Source organism: Strongylocentrotus purpuratus, unplaced genomic scaffold, assembly GCF_000002235.5.
Source record: "Strongylocentrotus purpuratus isolate Spur 01 unplaced genomic scaffold, Spur_5.0 spur5_scaffold_17, whole genome shotgun sequence".
In the NCBI taxonomy this organism is placed as follows: Eukaryota; Metazoa; Echinodermata; class Echinoidea; order Camarodonta; family Strongylocentrotidae; genus Strongylocentrotus; species Strongylocentrotus purpuratus.
The window spans coordinates 7,776,377-7,793,784 of NW_022145602.1; the positions used below are offsets into that span (position 1 = coordinate 7,776,377).

Genomic DNA, 17,408 nt, shown 5'->3' on the forward strand with positions numbered 1-17,408 from the left:
CCCCCCCCCCCCCCCCCCCTTGAAAAAAATCCTGCGTACGCGCCTGCATGTACGAGTTCTCTGTTTCCATGGATACTCCTCCCACCCCACAGACCGTCTCGATCAATCTTGGCACGGTCTTCTCGTGTGAGACTGCACTCCGATCTTGTTCGCCTCTTGTACAATTACTCCGCACGGCCGTCTTCGTAGAAAGGAGTACAATCAATAAACACCAATGCACGCAATGCATGGGGTGCATTTTCGTCTGAGTCACCCCCGAAAGAATTGACAGTCTGTGGTAGGCAGTTTGACAGGTGGACTTAACGATTGTGCTGTTTATCTTCTCAGCGATTTTCGGCTAGAACGAAAAGTTTTTGGTGAGTGAGACTTGTCTAGACTAGATTTGTGGTGGGCCCATATCTTTTTAGAGCTTATAAGAATGTGGCCAAGTGGTTTTGAGGTGTGAAAATGATGAAGAAATATAGCGATGCGAGAGGCACGTCGATTCAATTATTGCATGCAAAAATATCGATGTGGGCGTGATGCAGTGGTCCATGTGAAAGATTTGTACGGTCCTCCGAAAGGTTTGGTGCCAGGAGTATCGGCGTGGATTATTAGATGATGCTTGGTCAGACTACGTCAATAAGAAGATGGAGGTAGATCTACATGCATGTTCAGTGATTTATAATGTATAATACTCTTTCAATAGATGTTAATTTCAGTATAAAGTAAGACTAGATTTACATACTACATATTGTTGATTGATGGTGAGTATGAAATTTGGAACATTCTGGTATTGTCTGCATCATTTGGAGAGATTCTGGTGTAGTTCAGATTTCAGACCCATCATGTCGATTGAAACTGAAACGTAGCAGTATTGCATGACAGCTTGTTCAGTGTTGAGTCACAAAATCACAGTGGACAAATCATCAATATAAAAATAATTTCTGCCTTCAAGGCTTTTGCATTGATAAGCTTTTCTGCGTAAGTGTATTAAATATCATTCATTTGACATCTTGAAAATTAATTGATTCAAATTGAGTTGGGTTTTATTCCTAATTATTTTCACTTTGATACTAGTACTAGTAGACTGTATAACAGATTCTAATGTTGATGAGTGAAGAGTTTGATGTGGCCAACCAAATATTTATGTTATTAATGTCATTATTGGATGTCGATCTTCATTGTTGCAAATGCATATGTGATAAAATTAAATTCATATGCTGGACGATGGAACAAGTTAATGGTTGCATGCTCATTGTTGGGCATGTTGGGTAGAACATTCATCTAAATATGTGGGTGCTCTGAATCGAAGAAGAGTACATAGAGAAGGAAATATTAAGGAGAGGAAAGAGAGAGAGACACACACACACACACACAGAGAAACCTCGGAAGAGAGGGAGGGAGAGGGAGGGCCAGGCCCCCCCACTCCAAGAACGGACGGACCCCATGCGTGTTACCAAAATGTCCGGTAAAGGGGTACTTTTCGTGCGACAAAGTCCGGCCCGAGAATTGTAAAAAAAGGGGTGTATTAACTTTTCACCCGGAGATTTCTTTAAAAAGGGGGTGTTTTTTCTTTTTTTCTCTCATCTCTTTGGACTCCTGAGAAATTATTCAGAATTTATGGGGGGGGGGGGGGGGGGTACATTGAGCATTTCATCATTTAGGGGGGTCTCCATGGCAGGAAAAGCCCACGAAAAGCCAGCGAAAGGGGGGTTCGGAAATGTTTGCAGTCCTCAGATAGGGGGTGCTTTCAAAAAGAGGGAGCAAGCATATGCGTACCCTAAATAACACTGAGTGGGGGGGGGGGCGGGAGGGAGGGAGAGAGAGAGAGAGAGAGAGATGAAGGATAATGGAATCCTAAATTCACAAATGGAGGGAGAGAGAGAGATGAAGAATAATGGAATCCTAAATTCACAAATGGGGGAGAGAGGGGGAGAGAGAGAGAGAGAGAGAGGGAGAGGGAGGGAGAGGGAGGGAGAGGGAGGGAGAGAGAGAGAGAGAGAGAGAGAGAGATTATAATCTGAATACCAGTTCCATAACTTGACCTTTCCTATTCAATGTCCATTATCACCAGATCAGTGAACAAATTGTATGAGTAACACCAGCTCTTGTTAGGTTTCCTAGGCCAGCTGCAGACAGGTTAAGGTCAGAAAATGGAAGAGACCTGGAAGTGAATTATTAAAGAAGAAAACTAGAAATGCAATCGTGTCACAACGATGTGCGTGCAATGACGCCGTGTTTCTACGTGTCGAACGAAAGAGCTTCTCTCGGACTATCCAGAGCAATTTGTACGAAGTCTTTAGCTTCTGTAATATTGGAGACAGGTAGGGCGAAAGAAAGGCCTCAATAGTGACCTTCATGGGATGGTAGTGACTATGCCTACGAAGTTTGAAAGAAATTGGGATAGGGGAAAGAACCTAGAAAGGGCTCGCAAGCACTGCGTGCAAAAACAAATGGGATTAGTTGCATGTTCGTCAAATCAATCAAGATCGTTCTAGGGGTCAAAAGCGTGAACCCGATTTGCCCCATAGACAATGCGTGTAATGCATGGGCGGAAAACGTACAGGATCTGTATTATGACCGGAGTTAAATTGTTTTTTCTCTCTCTCTTTATGTCTCTTTATGGGCCGTATATGGTTTCATTGGAAAGAGAATTTCATGGTTGTTATTGTAAACTACTCTCTTTTTTTCTATGATAATCCTATCGAAACATGTGATGTAAAATAGATTTAAAGGACAAAATGGCGTCTTAAATGACCCCCTTGACTACTTTCAAAAATCCGGCCACGAGGTGCCCTGCGTATTGCATCTCGGAATGTCATTGCAAATTTTCAACGAAAAAAAAGGATGTTTAGGGGGCGAAAAGTAGTCTGAAAAAATGACGTCATCGCCGATAAGTGTTATAATCGGGCGGAATTCGTATAGTGACCCTTGTTCAAATGCGATTTACTCACAATTTTCTGTGTAAACATATACCATACTTGGTATCATTCGAAAGGGCACTTCATTGCGGTCAGTTTGACACCATTGTTATCTGCGCGCAATGTATTGCACGCATTAAACGCGCTATTACGTAATGCATAGTAAATTCATCATTTTGGGCGATTACTTTGCGCTGACATATTTGAATTTTACCAAACTTGGTAAACAGTTGTCACGTATATGGATACATATGTCTGCCAAGTTTCATTGATGTAGGTATAAAGATCGCCATTTTAGAGCAAGTTGAAGTTATTTCGGAATTTTCTTGAAAATGGCGAATTTGGAGGGCAATTTTCTCAAATTTGGTCAGTGATAGGGTATATAATTTTGTATATGGCTGGAAAGGGCATATCTTCAAGTATCTAAATCCAAAAAAGGGTACGGGTTTGCTAAGCCATTATGGAGATACGGCCACAGAGAGAAAGCCAATTCCCAGAACTTTAGAGGGCGCTATTTATGTTGTGCAAAGCCATTGGAGCATGAAATTTAGCATGGCTATGTGCAATTATGAGATAAAGATACTGTGAGATTTAAATACAAAACGGAATTTATATGAGAAAGTTATGGCAGTTTTAGATTATTTAGGGGTCCATTTTTCAAGAACTTGAGAGATTTTTGACGGAGTCGGTTTTAGATTTGAATTTCGAGTATGAAGATGGCATTTTGAAGGTCAAGTCATGCGTCGCAGATGAAAGAACATCTCTCAGACTATCTAGAGGAATTTGTTAGAAGTTTGTAGGATCTAGGATAGTGAGATAGGAAGTAAGATATAAAGGCCTTAAAATGGACCAGAAACGGACAAAATGGCGCCTGGACGGTCATGCATGAGTGATTTCCAAAATCGAAGAATGTAGTGACCTTGATGAGATGTTAGAGACTATGCCTATGAAATTTGAAAGGAAAAGGACATGAGGAAAGCACCTAACTAGGAATCACAAACACTACGTGCAAAACGAATGCGATTTCCTGACGATAAGGATAAGGATAAGGAAAAGGAGGAAAAGGAGAATATTAATGGGGCAGAATGTGAACGAAAACAAGGCAATGACGAAGGTCGTCATTGCAAAAATGACCGCTTTAGAAATATCAGACCCCGATTACATGTAGGCAACACCTGTAAATGTCATAGTGTGCAATAGCATTTTAGTGGGTACAACATGTACAATGTACTTGCAAGCAATATATACATGTATCTCTCTAGGACTTCTTGGGTGATTTTGAGTATTAACTCACTTGTTACTCACTTGATCCAGGATTATTCAGTCTTTAGACTGTTGTTCCTATCCATGGCTTCCTTTGGTTGGGGTTGTCATCATATTTATCGGGGGCATCTTTCCACCACTTCTCAAGTCCAGTTTAAAAAAAAGTTAGATTCTTTTTCAATATACTGTATATTTAACAACTTCAGTACTAGACATGTAAATATTTCATTGTGAAAAAAAAAACAGAAAGCAAGTTAATAAGTAAAAAAAGTTGTTGCATGGTTTACTGTGAGGCTTGGAATCTTATCAAAAAAAATGACTCTGTCTGGTCGAAAGACACTTACACTACACACATGGGACACACATGGGACTACACAAACCATGTGGCATTCCAAGTTAGATCCAAACTTTTTCAGTTAATTTCTTACATTTTGAATATGAGAGAATTTGAAAAGGAGTCCTTCCCAGGTAACATTTGTTCTATGATATATTGTACATCAGATTAAAAGTAATGAAAAGGTTCACAAATTATTTTTCAATTTTAGTCTTTCCAGAACTCGAAATTCTCTTTACATGATGGGAAATCATTTTTTTCACAACACACATGTGTTGAGTTGCTGACCTGGAGATGTGTTCGGTCAAGACTCAAGAGTGACCAGATGTTTGTTTTGTACTGGTCAGCTTTTTGTGACACCTAGGCTCTATCAAAATCCTATACTAGGCTACGTTCAAACGGAATCGTCACTCCAAGTTAACTTTAAGTTTTGTAAAAATGAGTGCATCCACGTGGTCCCTAACAATACAAGATAACTTTGAAGTTGATACCCATGACCTTAACTTTAAGTTATAGAACTATCGTGTGAACCTTACTATAGTTATACAGGCTTTCTTTTGTTCATGTTGCGTTCCCGTTGAGGTGACAGTTCACTGAGACCTATTTCCTGCTTACTACTCACTCAACTTTACAAAACTTTCTTACATTACAACACTGTTTGGCAGTTATAATCCAATATATTTTTGTTTAAACATTCGGTGTATTAATCTCATTACTGTGTTTATGAGAATTTGTTTTCTGTCATTCACAGTTCCAACACAATGTTACAATGTACCTTTAATATAACAAATAACATGGAAAGAGTCTGTCAAATGTAACACATCTCTGTCTGAATCATGTCAAGATTGGTTGGCCGATTGGCCATGGTGCTTTCTGATTGCTGGTATGTTGTTTTGATAACTCAAAAATCACCTGTTGTTTTGCTCAATACATTTGTCATTGAAGAACTTTTTATTTTTAGTCCAGGATTTTTTTCTTCTTCTGTGGGCAGTTATAGCACACGTTCCAAGGGTGTTCCAAACTACATGCATGTTGTATTTATAGGACTGTATTGTCCTTGATTTACAATACATGTGTAATTCTACTGGTGCATATTGCAGGCATTTCATTATGCACAAAGAAAAGCGAGGGTTAGTAGAGGTGTATAAGAGAGAGAGAGAGAGAGAGAGAGAGAGAGAGAGAGAGAGAGAGAGAGAGAGAGAGAGATTAAGAAGGAGAATGAAGGGGATGGGGGCTAGAGCTAGAGGAGGGGGTGGGTACAAAATGTAGCTTCATGATGTTGAATCCCCTAGTATACATAGATTGTAAAGATTGTGAAATCTGAAACTGCCAAATTTTGAGAGTGGTTTTGATTTGCATAAGTTTGATGCAACGGTATAAACACAACCCTAATACTTTTGCAACATGAAAGTCTCTTTCTGTAAAAAATAGCCATCATTAACATAGAAAAGTTTCATGTTTAATGAACTTAAGTTTAATAGTACTTTCAGGAAAAGAGCATACATTAGTTCTGCATGCAAAGTTCCCACACTTCTAGCCTTTTATTCGCGACTCCAATCAATTCTGCCCTCTCTGAAAATTGATCACATCCGCTTTGTGGTCTTTAATTAAATCTTGCGTTGTAAAGTAATCATACCGTAGGTGCTAATTCATGGGCGTAACAAAGGCTTTTGTCTTCTCATTAGACGTTGTTTGTGGTTCTGAGAGATTTATCGGGTGATATCGATGGAGGAGGAAGGTGAAATTAAGATGATGGAAGTAAAAATGGTTAAAAGGAGCGGAAGCAGAAGAGAAAAAGAGAAAGAAAAGGGTAACTTACCTGTACTCATCCATAACTGAGTCTTTCTCCAAATTATAATCAGTTTTTTTTCTTCAATCCTGTAACAGTGAAAGTTTAGTTCAACTCTCCTGGTGTGGCTGCTAATGTTGATGATGATGATGATGATGCTGATGGTGGCGATGAAGTAGAAGAGTAAAAAGAACAAGAAGATGGTGATAATGATGATGATGATCGTGAGGATGATGGGGAAGATGTACTGATGAGGATGATGGTGGTGGGGATGATGATAATGATGATGATGCTGATGGCAGTGGTAAAGAAGAAGTTTAGAAGAAGAATATTATGATGATTAAATTGATGATGATGATGGTGATGATGATTATGATGATGGTGATGATGATGAAATGATGATGATGATCAAATTGATAATGATGTGATACATGTAATGATGTTGATGATGATGATGATGATGATGATGATGATGATGATGATGATGAAGTCTAGTTTAATAGGTAATGACATTGAAAATTCAGAGTAGATTTTGTCATACACTTACATATACATTGACGTGTAAACACAGTTAATATCGCGAAAAGAAAACAAATTGAAAAAATATCCTTGAAAAATAAATGGTTTTCATGTCAGACAAAAATGCAGGTTGTAAAGAAATTACATCAGCTCGATAAACGTGATACTCTGCAGTCAATGAGGTGTCCAGAGGGAGACTTGCTATGCATGCTAATGATTGACATCCTGGAGGATTAAGCTCCGCCCCTCTGATTGTCCTCTGCTCACCTTGGATGAATAGTGAATATCGGTTAATACGTGATCATAATGATCAATTTTTGTAGTCTACTAACGCAAGCTTGAGTTGCTAGGACTATTGCACATCTTACAGTATATATACATTATATACAGTATATGAATAATTAATTGCAAGACCTCTTATAAAAGATTATTTGAAACAGAAAAGGTGACAGTTCTTCCGCTTATTTTGATGCATTTGTTTTAACTGGCGCTTGGAGTTTGGACAAGTAAAAGAGAGTACATGTAAGAGCTCAATTTCTCTCGCTACTCCAGCCGTCAATGATACAAAACAATTTTTTTCTACATCATGTAAACCATGTGAAATTTTAAAAGGAAGGATTACTTTTTTAGGAACATTAAATTGTCTTTCTTTTAGATTTTGGCGTACTAAATTCTGTCTGTTTGCAGCTACATGTAGAAGGGTATTAACTCCTAAACTTAGACATAGAGTTAAAGCCCTTCTGGCTCTGAACAGTCAATTTATGTTTTGGCATTTGGTACTTTTACTTAGATGTTAATGTCAACATTTGATCTGTTTCTTCAAGTTTGTCCACTTCATTTTATTAACTTAAACTATGAAACAAATACAATTTCTTTTCTTTAAGTATATACATGTAACTTGTCTTGCACCTATCTATTTATCTTTGACTCATTTTTCAAAAGCTGATGAATATATCATTTTAGTTGCCCGGGCAATGGGGCAACCAGAGCACCCAGTATATGTACATGTACATGTATCCCTGTATTGAACCTTCTTATGTTAGAGGAGACATAACACTGCAAATGCTCTGTTTATAGCTTTAAAAGATTAATCATTCTTGAGTCTGCAGTAAGTAGCCTTGAGACGCTGCCTATCTAGGTTTTCATGATCTACTTTGGAATATTACATAATACCGGGTATTATGAGTTTGTTTACGTTCTCAAATTTACTACTGATCCAAATTTACCTGGCAGTGTTAGTGTTATATGATGCCTTTCTCTGACACATTTGAGTACTTAGAGAGAGAGAGAGAGAGAGAGAAAGAGAGAGAGAGAGAGAGAGAGAGAGAGAGAGGGGGGGGGGGGGGTGAGAGAGGGGCGGTCAAATTTCAAGACTTGGATTGATAGTGAGGAAGTGTGAGAAAGGATCGAGAGGGGGGGGGGGGGGGCAGGGAGAGAGGGAGGGAGAAAAATGGAGAGAGAGAGAGAGAGAGAGGGGGAGAGAGCCAGTTCAAGGCTACTAAATAGTGGGTCATTAGGAAATCTATGGGATAACAAGGGAAAAAAGCATATTAACTGAATGACCTCAGACGGAGCGTAGCACACACTCTGTAGCCACATGCAGAAGGGTATAATTATAGAGAAGGAGTGTTTACAATTAGTGGGCTCAATTCTTGATTCCTGTGACTTTTACCAGGACGCAAAGCTGCTGGATAGTTATGAGCATGAACTTTGTAAACCACTGTCAGGCTCTGTTTGCTTTAAAATGATGATATTTGTTGCTTTTTTTCTTCAACTTTGGAGCTCTTAATTGTGTTGCATCAGGGCTTTTTGCAAGGATATTTTCTTGTTGATTTACACATGGATGGACCTGTGACTGAGGAAAATTAGATTTAAGTCTTCCCAAGTGCCAACAGCTAGTATTTACATTGCACAGTAATCTCAGGTAATAGCAGCAAAATTGTTTTATTCTGTGTATTTTGTGTATTTGTCATAAAACTTCATTCACACAGTACACGAATATTTTGTTTTACAAAACATACTAACATAAAATTATATGCATAATAATTATTAACATTCTGATCAATTGAAAGATACATGGAAAAAATATGAATATTTGAACAAGTATGTGTATAATTATATATATGCATTACGTCATTATATATCAGCTGTGAACTAGATGATAATAAATCTGTTTAAAATATAATCATGCATGTGTAATTAATGCCTTCTTCCTCTTAGCAGACGATATATTATATTTTCAGGTTGTAGACCTTATCTGCATGTAGATTTGTGATGTTAAAAGTAAAATTTTACTTTTGAATGGAGGGGGGGGGGGGGGCTCCAAATGTGTATATGCATGGAAACTGGAAAGTGGCCTAAAATGTTGGCGATTTAACAACTTGTTGCCTTTCATATAAGTCTACCTGTACATGCATGTAGCTTGCAAACAGTTCAAAATGGTTTCATAATATGCTAATGTAGGTCAATAAGCCATTTGTGTACTTGCACATGAAAAATATGCAGCTACAATGTATACAGGTAGATTTGTAGAGATCTAAACTTTTTGTGATATAAAGGGCATTTACACTGCAAGCAAAAAACCACTGGAATTTTCTCACATTCCAGAGTTTTTTTAGGAAGTTGCTAGGCAACTATCCATAAACACAATGTTAAACCTGAATAACAAAGAAAACCTACCTCTGGATTGTGCATGGATTTTTAAAACATCGCCTGAATTAAACTCTAACTTTTTTTGGTGGTGTTAATGCTCCAAACATTGGTTAAATATCTAGATTTTCTTATGTGAGTCTCATCACTTCCGTTCTTTTGTATGCAAAGCAGCGAAAAGAGGGTGCATGCGCACAACTCACAGAAAAAAAAAAGAACTAGGAAACACCGGTTTTTCGTAGGGTTTTTCCCGTAATGTTGAATGGTAGTCACAAAAAACAATGCTTTTTCCAACAAAAAAATCTGCATTGTAAACGGATGTATTATTGTGAAAATGAAATAATGAATTCCCCATGCATTTCTTCTACTGTTTACAAAGCCCTACTGTCTAATGGTTGGGTGCGCTCATTCAATTGCTTCAGTCGCCACAATGCACATATAATACAATAATACACCATGTACATGTTTCCATACTTACCATGCTTAAATGGGTACATGTAGAATTTGATGTACATATCTGAACGTAGATTTGTAGAAATTGAAACCTTTGTTTGATATTATTGAAGAAATGAAACAAAAAAATTCCCTATGATTCTTGTAGTGTTTACATAACCCTACTGTCTAATGGTTGGGTGCGCTCATTCATTCGCTTCAGTTGACACAATGCACATACAATATTATACATGTTTCCATGCTTACCAATTACAGTAATAGTAAATATTTACATACAATTGCATGCTCCAAGAACTCTTATAGATCTATTCCAAAGATTTATTGCAAAAATAAAGAAAGTTGACGTCAATTAAGCTGACATGATGAATCCCAAACTGTTGAGTCACTCCCCCCAAATAGAGTTGTCATCGTAGAAAGAACGCCATTTTGAATTTGATGTTCTCAATTTACTATGGACAGCCTTAATATTTTTCTCTTGTCTGCACTGTTTTAATGTTTTCAAATGTTTATATATCAGGGAAAAAATATACGGGGGCTCAGGGTGAATTAGCCCCCGAAAGTCCCAAAAGAGCCCCCAAAATTCATAAAAGAGCCCCCCAAATTTGCATAGAGTTCAATGCAAAACAAATTAAAGAGTGTTATTTTCATGCAAGCAAGCTTGAAAAGCAGCCCCAGAAATGTTTTTAATTTTTTTTTCCCTGGTTGATATGTACATACTGTACTACTTAAACCTTAGCCAATCTAGAAGGATTTTTTTTTGGTATTTCTAAGTTTACAAGTAGTCCTTTTTTGGTAGTTTTTCAGTAGAAACATAATTCCATTTATAGATACCATCTTCTTTTCTTTTTTTAATTTGGCACAGTTTTTAATGTTTTTAAAGAATTTGATATTGACGGAGGAAGTTTATATGCTTCATGTATCCACTATTTTAAGCATTGTCCCAGGGAAATTTACAATTTTGTTCAATTTCCAAAATGGGAGTGTCATAGCTACAGTACTGTTGCATAAAGCTTCTCATATCGCCCCCTGAGCGCCAAAAGATACATGCAGTGACCTTGGCTATCGCAAACCCATTGTATTCGCATCATTTCCATTTTTTGTTCTCAAATTCTCAGTGATCTATTTCTCTCAAGGGCACCTTCTCGAAGCCCTTATCAATGTCAGATAAGTCCCAACATCATGTGCCATTAGGCCTGTCTCCATCAGCTCGAGATTGCCAAATATATCTCGCTATTTGATTTTGAACTATCCCGATCGCAAATTATCCAGTTAATTTGCGTCTACATCAGCCTGAAGTTGCAATTAGGGGGATATTTGGTCATGATAATCAACCCAAGATGTCTTGGGCTAGTTTGCAAAATATCCCGCTATTTGTCCGGTGCGTCATCACCAGCCTGAACACTGAGCAAAATATCTTGAGCTAATTTCTCAAGATCAAGTTTCAAGTTTCGAGGTCGAATCTCGAGCTGATGAAGACATATTTTTTAACTTCGGGATTGTTTCCCAAATCAGAAATAGCAGGCTATTTGGCAATCTCGAGATGATGAGGACGCACCTATTGTCTGTTGGACAAGCAACGTTCGTAGCTAACCCGGAAATGTGACATGGTGGCGGGCACGGCGAAAGAAAAAGAAAAAGAAAACAAACGCAGGAAAATCTATCAAGATACAATTGTCGTAATATCCCCGCAGGCGAATGAATGAAAGCCCGCTGAATGGCGATGTTGTTGTGACGTGCGTAAGGGAAAACCCTCCCACGTAATGAACTGAATATTGGATGACTTCTCCTTGAAAGAAGAAGTTCAGGCAACTTTGTCAAACATGCATTTACATTTATAAAAAATGGGACACTGACACCGTTTTCTTTCTGCTAAAGAGTAAAGAAGGCTTAGAAAGATTAATACAGGGGGTGGGCCGCCGAAGGAAGTTTGGATAAAAAGACGTAGGAAGTGAAAAATGGAGTTAATACGCCTTCTACTTTTCTTTTGCTTCTTAGATCTAGAGAAAATTTTCCAGGATATTGTTCTGGTTGAATAACATTAAATCTTCCTGCTCACAATTGTATACCAGTATGTTTTTCTTGCAATAACATTTTAGAGGGATTGAAAGATACGCTATTTGAAGTGATTTTGGCAATATTTACATTTACAAAGTAGGGTAGTTTTATTCATCTAGGAATGGGATCGATATTTGAACAGGATATTTGCATTTGGAGTTGAGCAAATAGATATGATGACTTGAAGCAAAGGTATTCAGGGATGTGCTGTGTATATTTAATGTGCATAAATCCTTATTTATTATAGGGGCATGTATATCTTTTATCGTTCATTTGCTTAAATGCCCTCGCTATAGTTTGCTGCTTTCGAACTGATATCTGTATATTTCCTCAGTCACTATCTTGCACACTCTCATTGCCATATTTTAATCTAATGATACCGTATATTCCAAACTGTCGGTCTCTTCTCTTTTCATGTCGTTCTCTGTTCTCTCTCTCTCTCTCTCTCTCTCCTCCTTTCCCACTCTCGCTTCCACCCCCATTCAAATTCCCTCTCTCTTTCTCATTCTCCTAAAACATTGGTCTATATTTCTATCTCATTTTCTTTGTCTTCAATATTTCTCCTTAATTCATCCCTCTCCCTACTCTAACTCTATTGTTAACCAGTTGACTGCTTGATTCTGACATTCCCGTAGGCTTAATACACGAACCCTTTGGTTCCGGCATGGAATGGGTTAATGATTGCATGATTTAATATTGTACATGATCAATAATCTCTTCTTTCTGTTTCTATCTCTCTCCAACTTTGTCCTCCAGTCATGTTTATCTCTTCCATCCTTTCACGTCTAAATATCTTTTCATTTTATCTCTCTATTTAACAAAAAAGAGGTTGTGAGTCACTTCGTGTGACACCGCATTCTTTCAACCACCTACTCAACCCTGTTGAATAGCCAACATAGAGGGCAGTGCACCCACTATCTGAATAGAGTCAGTCTTAGCTCAGCCATCATCCAGACAACTAGCTGCCTCACCTCTGAAAGCTTTCCAGCTTCGAAGTAGCCTCCCTCCTCATGACTTTGGGTCACTGTTTTAAATTGAAGGTAAAGTGGATTTTGTTTTGTTATAGTACAAAATATAATTGCAACCATAAATTTTTCAACAGAAATCTTGTGCTAGTAATCCAATAAGAGACGTTTTCATGGCAAGAAATTTCATAAATTTCCAAAATGTAATGTTGTGGAGAGTGTGATTTGATTAAATTGTACACAGAAGGTTCTGTTTTTACAGTACTTTCTGTTTTTACAGCACTTCATGAGCAGTTGAGTAAATTAGCAGCGTGGTAGATACACAACAAAAACTACATTTAACATATTTTACTTCATTTTCTCCTCATTAGACATCAAGTCACCCTTTGAACTTGGAGAGAACTAATGGCCGCACTCCTTCACGATGACCTCAGCTCCTGATTGAGCAATCCTCGGTTTCCTTGGGACCATTCCATGCTGAATACCTAGGATTATCAAGGATTCCTTTGCCCACAGCGCGGCAGCTGTTGCTCAAAGCTTCACGGCCGGCCGCAGGTCAAGACATTTCAGGGAATAAGACTGTGGACCGAGCGAGCGAGCTCAAAAGAAAATCCTTCAGAAATCGCCCGTTATCCTTCCCATCGATGAAAAGTTTGCAGTCCCAGTGGTGAGTTAATCCGTAGTACTGTTGTGTTTTTTTATTCAGCATTGGAAAAATATTGGCATTCCATGTCAAATAAAAGGTGGACAGAAAATTGTAAAGAAGCACATAATATGGAGATTATTCTTCTGATGGAAACGAGGGGGAATGGGCAAGGGTGTCATGAGCATACCACTAACACTTGCATGTACAGGGACAGACTGCATGTACGTCCATTTTTCCCCCCTCCCTATTTAAAACCGACAAATAAACACACTCACACACAAAAAAAAACAAGCATAATTTGCTAATGCATCCAAATTAGTGCTTATGGTATTGATAAAATACCAACCCTTCATAAAGGCTTACCGCAATTGTAATTTTATATCACTCAAGAACCCCGAAAGAGAAAGAACAACAATACTTTGTATTTAAGTAAATATGTAGTTCCGTGTACAAGAACACGAGCAAGTAAGCAAACAGAAAAACCAACTAATTTGTTTTATTAAATCCCAGATTGAATAGACCACGCCTCAATTATTATTATATGACTGGTGATTGTTTACAACAAACAGAGAATGAAGGATTTATTGAGAGGAGCAATAGAAACAGATAGAGAGAGAGAGAGAGAGAGAGAGAGAGAGAGAGAGAGAAGAAAAAGAGAGATGGGGATGGTGATGCAACTGAGGAGAAGTCAGAACAGTTATTTTTGAAGGCTGGGTCAACAGAAATAATAAATATTTAATTGGTGCAATAAAATTTATGTAGAAAATACATTGGCTTCAATGAAATTGGCCTTGACGGGTCATACACATGAATCGATGACCTCAGACTTGCAACACCAATACCTACTACTTTTCCACCTGATCATCAGATGAAACAACTTTATGGATACAGTTATCATTGTAATTGTTGTTGATATAGGATCATCCCTTTACCGCAGATTAATTTCCATTATATTGCTAATCATGGAGGCCAGTGTTCGCATAGCAAAAGGCCTGTCTTCATCAGCTCAAGTTTACCAAATCACTCGCTATTTTAATTATCCCAATCGCAAATTAACCAGTTGATTTGCGTCCTCATCAGCCTGCAGTTGCAATTGGCGAGACATTTTGGTTGAGAAAATATCCAGAGAAATTTTGGTTTTGTTTCCAAAATATCCCGCTATTACGGAAATAGCGGGCTAATTAATTGCGCCCGTCCGAGCTAGTTTGTGATGAGCGTATCGATCTGGTGAGGACGCCGACGCAATTTTGAGCCTCGGGATTATATCCGGAGTCTGAAAAAAAAGGGTTATTTGGCAAACTCGAGCTGATGAGGACAGGCCTCAAAAGACAACAATGCTCAGGATTGAAGACCTTCAACACAGAAGCCCCATTCCACGCACAATTTGGAGCCTGATTGTACAGGTTATTGTCATCATTATCTGCAATCCGAGATCAGATAAATTTCCAGTGTATTACAATCATGAAGGCCACCAAGCGTTGCTGTACTTTGGAAATGGTCAAGATAAAAGATTAACTTCTCTATAAAGTATTGGTCATGTGAATCCAGTTGGAAAGAAACTATTGTGAAAGATATAAGATAAGCATGACAGAGATATAGTCAGCTATTTACTTCGTCGCTGGATATTAGCTCATGTCATTCGTGGTTGGGCTATATTTCTGCTTGATCAGAATTAGCAGGCTATTTTGAAAACTAGGGCTATGACGGGTATCTTAATGTTTAGTCATTTAAATCAAAATACCAATAACGTGGGACGTGGGTTTGATCACGGCAGTGTAATGTCCTTTGGCAAGGCATTAATCTGCATTTGCCACTCCATATCCAGGAGAGAAATGGGCGACCTGGTAGAATGACGAAAGCATCTGTGTTAATAATTGCCATGCCCTCACAGTGACCACATGGTAGGAATACTCCCCAGGGAGTGGAGATGGTGCACATTGTGCGTGAACGAATCCGATGTCCGGGGTAATAATATATATGGGTAGGAACACTCCCCATGGAGTGGAGATGGTGCACAACTGCACATTGTGGGCGAATGAATCCGATGACTGGGATAATAATATGCATATGGAGACTGTATTTCGTATTAAACACTATATAGATATAAATCCAGATTATTAATTATTATCATTATTATCAAAATAACACGCAAACGTGCAAAAGCGTCTAAATAATAAAGTGTGAATCAAGCTCAGCCAGTCACCCAGAAGCATGATGAGGCATTGATATCCTTGATGTTCGGTAATATAAACCAAGATAGTGATAATCTATCTGGCTATTTGCCTGGATGTGGTGCAGTGTATACTGCCAGTATTACGTCAGTAAGGTCATTCGCACAGATATGTGTGACCATGAATGCGATAGGTAGCAGTTTAGACTCTTCATTGTGCAATGTAAAACTTTAAAGGTACTTGTACACATGTACCAGTAGGCTTATTATTAGGGACTTTTAGATTTGCGTGGACTGATACGTGTGACGTCCATTCAAGGCAGTGCATTAAAAGGACGTCGATCGTAGCATAGACCTATTGTCTAATTCGTGCGAATCTAAAAGTCCCTATTCAGAAATTTTAAAGAAAAATGTGTGCTGAAAATCTGTCTGCTAGAAAAAAAGATCTATGTTTATGCTTTAATAATGAAATTTTAGCAAATAAAGATCATCTTTTTGATATTTCTCTCTCTTTCACTATTTTCTTGAATTGCACCAAATCTCTTGTAATTATCTAATGACACTCTTTTAAGGAGGGGGGGGGGGGAGGAAGGGAGGTTTTGTCAGTTGATCTTATAGATATTTTCTTGGTTATCTTGCTGTGTATGGAAGCTAGCATTCGTCTGTCATAAACATGTAAATGTAACACACAATGTAATACTATGTAATTTAAGTGTATCAATCACCCCCCATAAATTTTTACTTTGTATGTTAGGGGTTCCATATTGGTATAATATGCAGAATATAAGTGTAAAATATTCTGTAAAGAGATATTGCTACTGCCGATTGTGGTACTCATAGCATTCAAGGAATTCCTTTGTACATGTCACGTTACCCATTTAACACCTGGGTGCAGAGAGGATATGGTGGTATGTATGGCATTCAATATGAGTATTCGTACATGTACTCATGCAGTCATATTTTAACCTAAATGTATGTTTGCCAGCACAGTAAATTTGCAGAATACTTTTTCAGTCCAGATACCAAATTTAAAGCAGGATCATATATGTACAAGTCAATGACTCTGGTCTCTGCAGTCTCCAAAAATAATGCAGATTACTTCTTAAAGGTAATACAAAGTTTTGGTATGGGGTCATGAATTTGGTTCAAATGAACATATAGGAAGCATACCATTTTATGGAATGATCGTTGTCGCGGTTGAAATCTAGTCTAAAGTGATGAAATTGTAAATAATAAACTCTTTATGTTATATAGCGCCCTCTCAACACTGATTTTACTTTAGCTTTAAAGCAATGCTTCGTGACTACAATCGACCGATTTGCTTTTTGCGTTTGGAAATTATATATCAGAACTGCATATTCTGAGATTTTCATGGTCGCAGCTACCATGGAATGGCCTATTTGAAATATTTGAAATTTACCGGGAGCACCGGAAATTTGTTATTATTCAATTTGCTCGAAAGCAGAAGTGTTTTAGGGGCTAATTTTTTAGTGCGTATAACTACATCCACAGGGGCATCCAAATATATCAAAATTTTAAAGAGTTACTATCCATCCAATTTCCAACATTTTCCAAAACTTTGCATTACCTTTAAATTCTTGATCAACAACATCGTTCCTTCCTATCTGAGACAACCCAAAAAACAGGATGCAATTGAGCTAT

General features: G+C 38.0%; 1 protein-coding gene across 1 annotated transcript in view; it reads left to right on the forward strand.

Moving 5' to 3' along the window:
• Positions 1 to 212: 212 nt before the first annotated feature.
• LOC576015 overlaps positions 213 to 17,408 on the forward strand; it is a 45,484-nt gene continuing 28,288 nt past the window's right edge. The window contains exons 1-3 of the mRNA XM_776364.4: positions 213 to 356; positions 12,794 to 13,005; positions 13,302 to 13,597. The gene's annotated coding sequence lies outside the window, so the exon portion shown is untranslated. The remainder of the gene's footprint in view (positions 357 to 12,793; positions 13,006 to 13,301; positions 13,598 to 17,408) is intronic.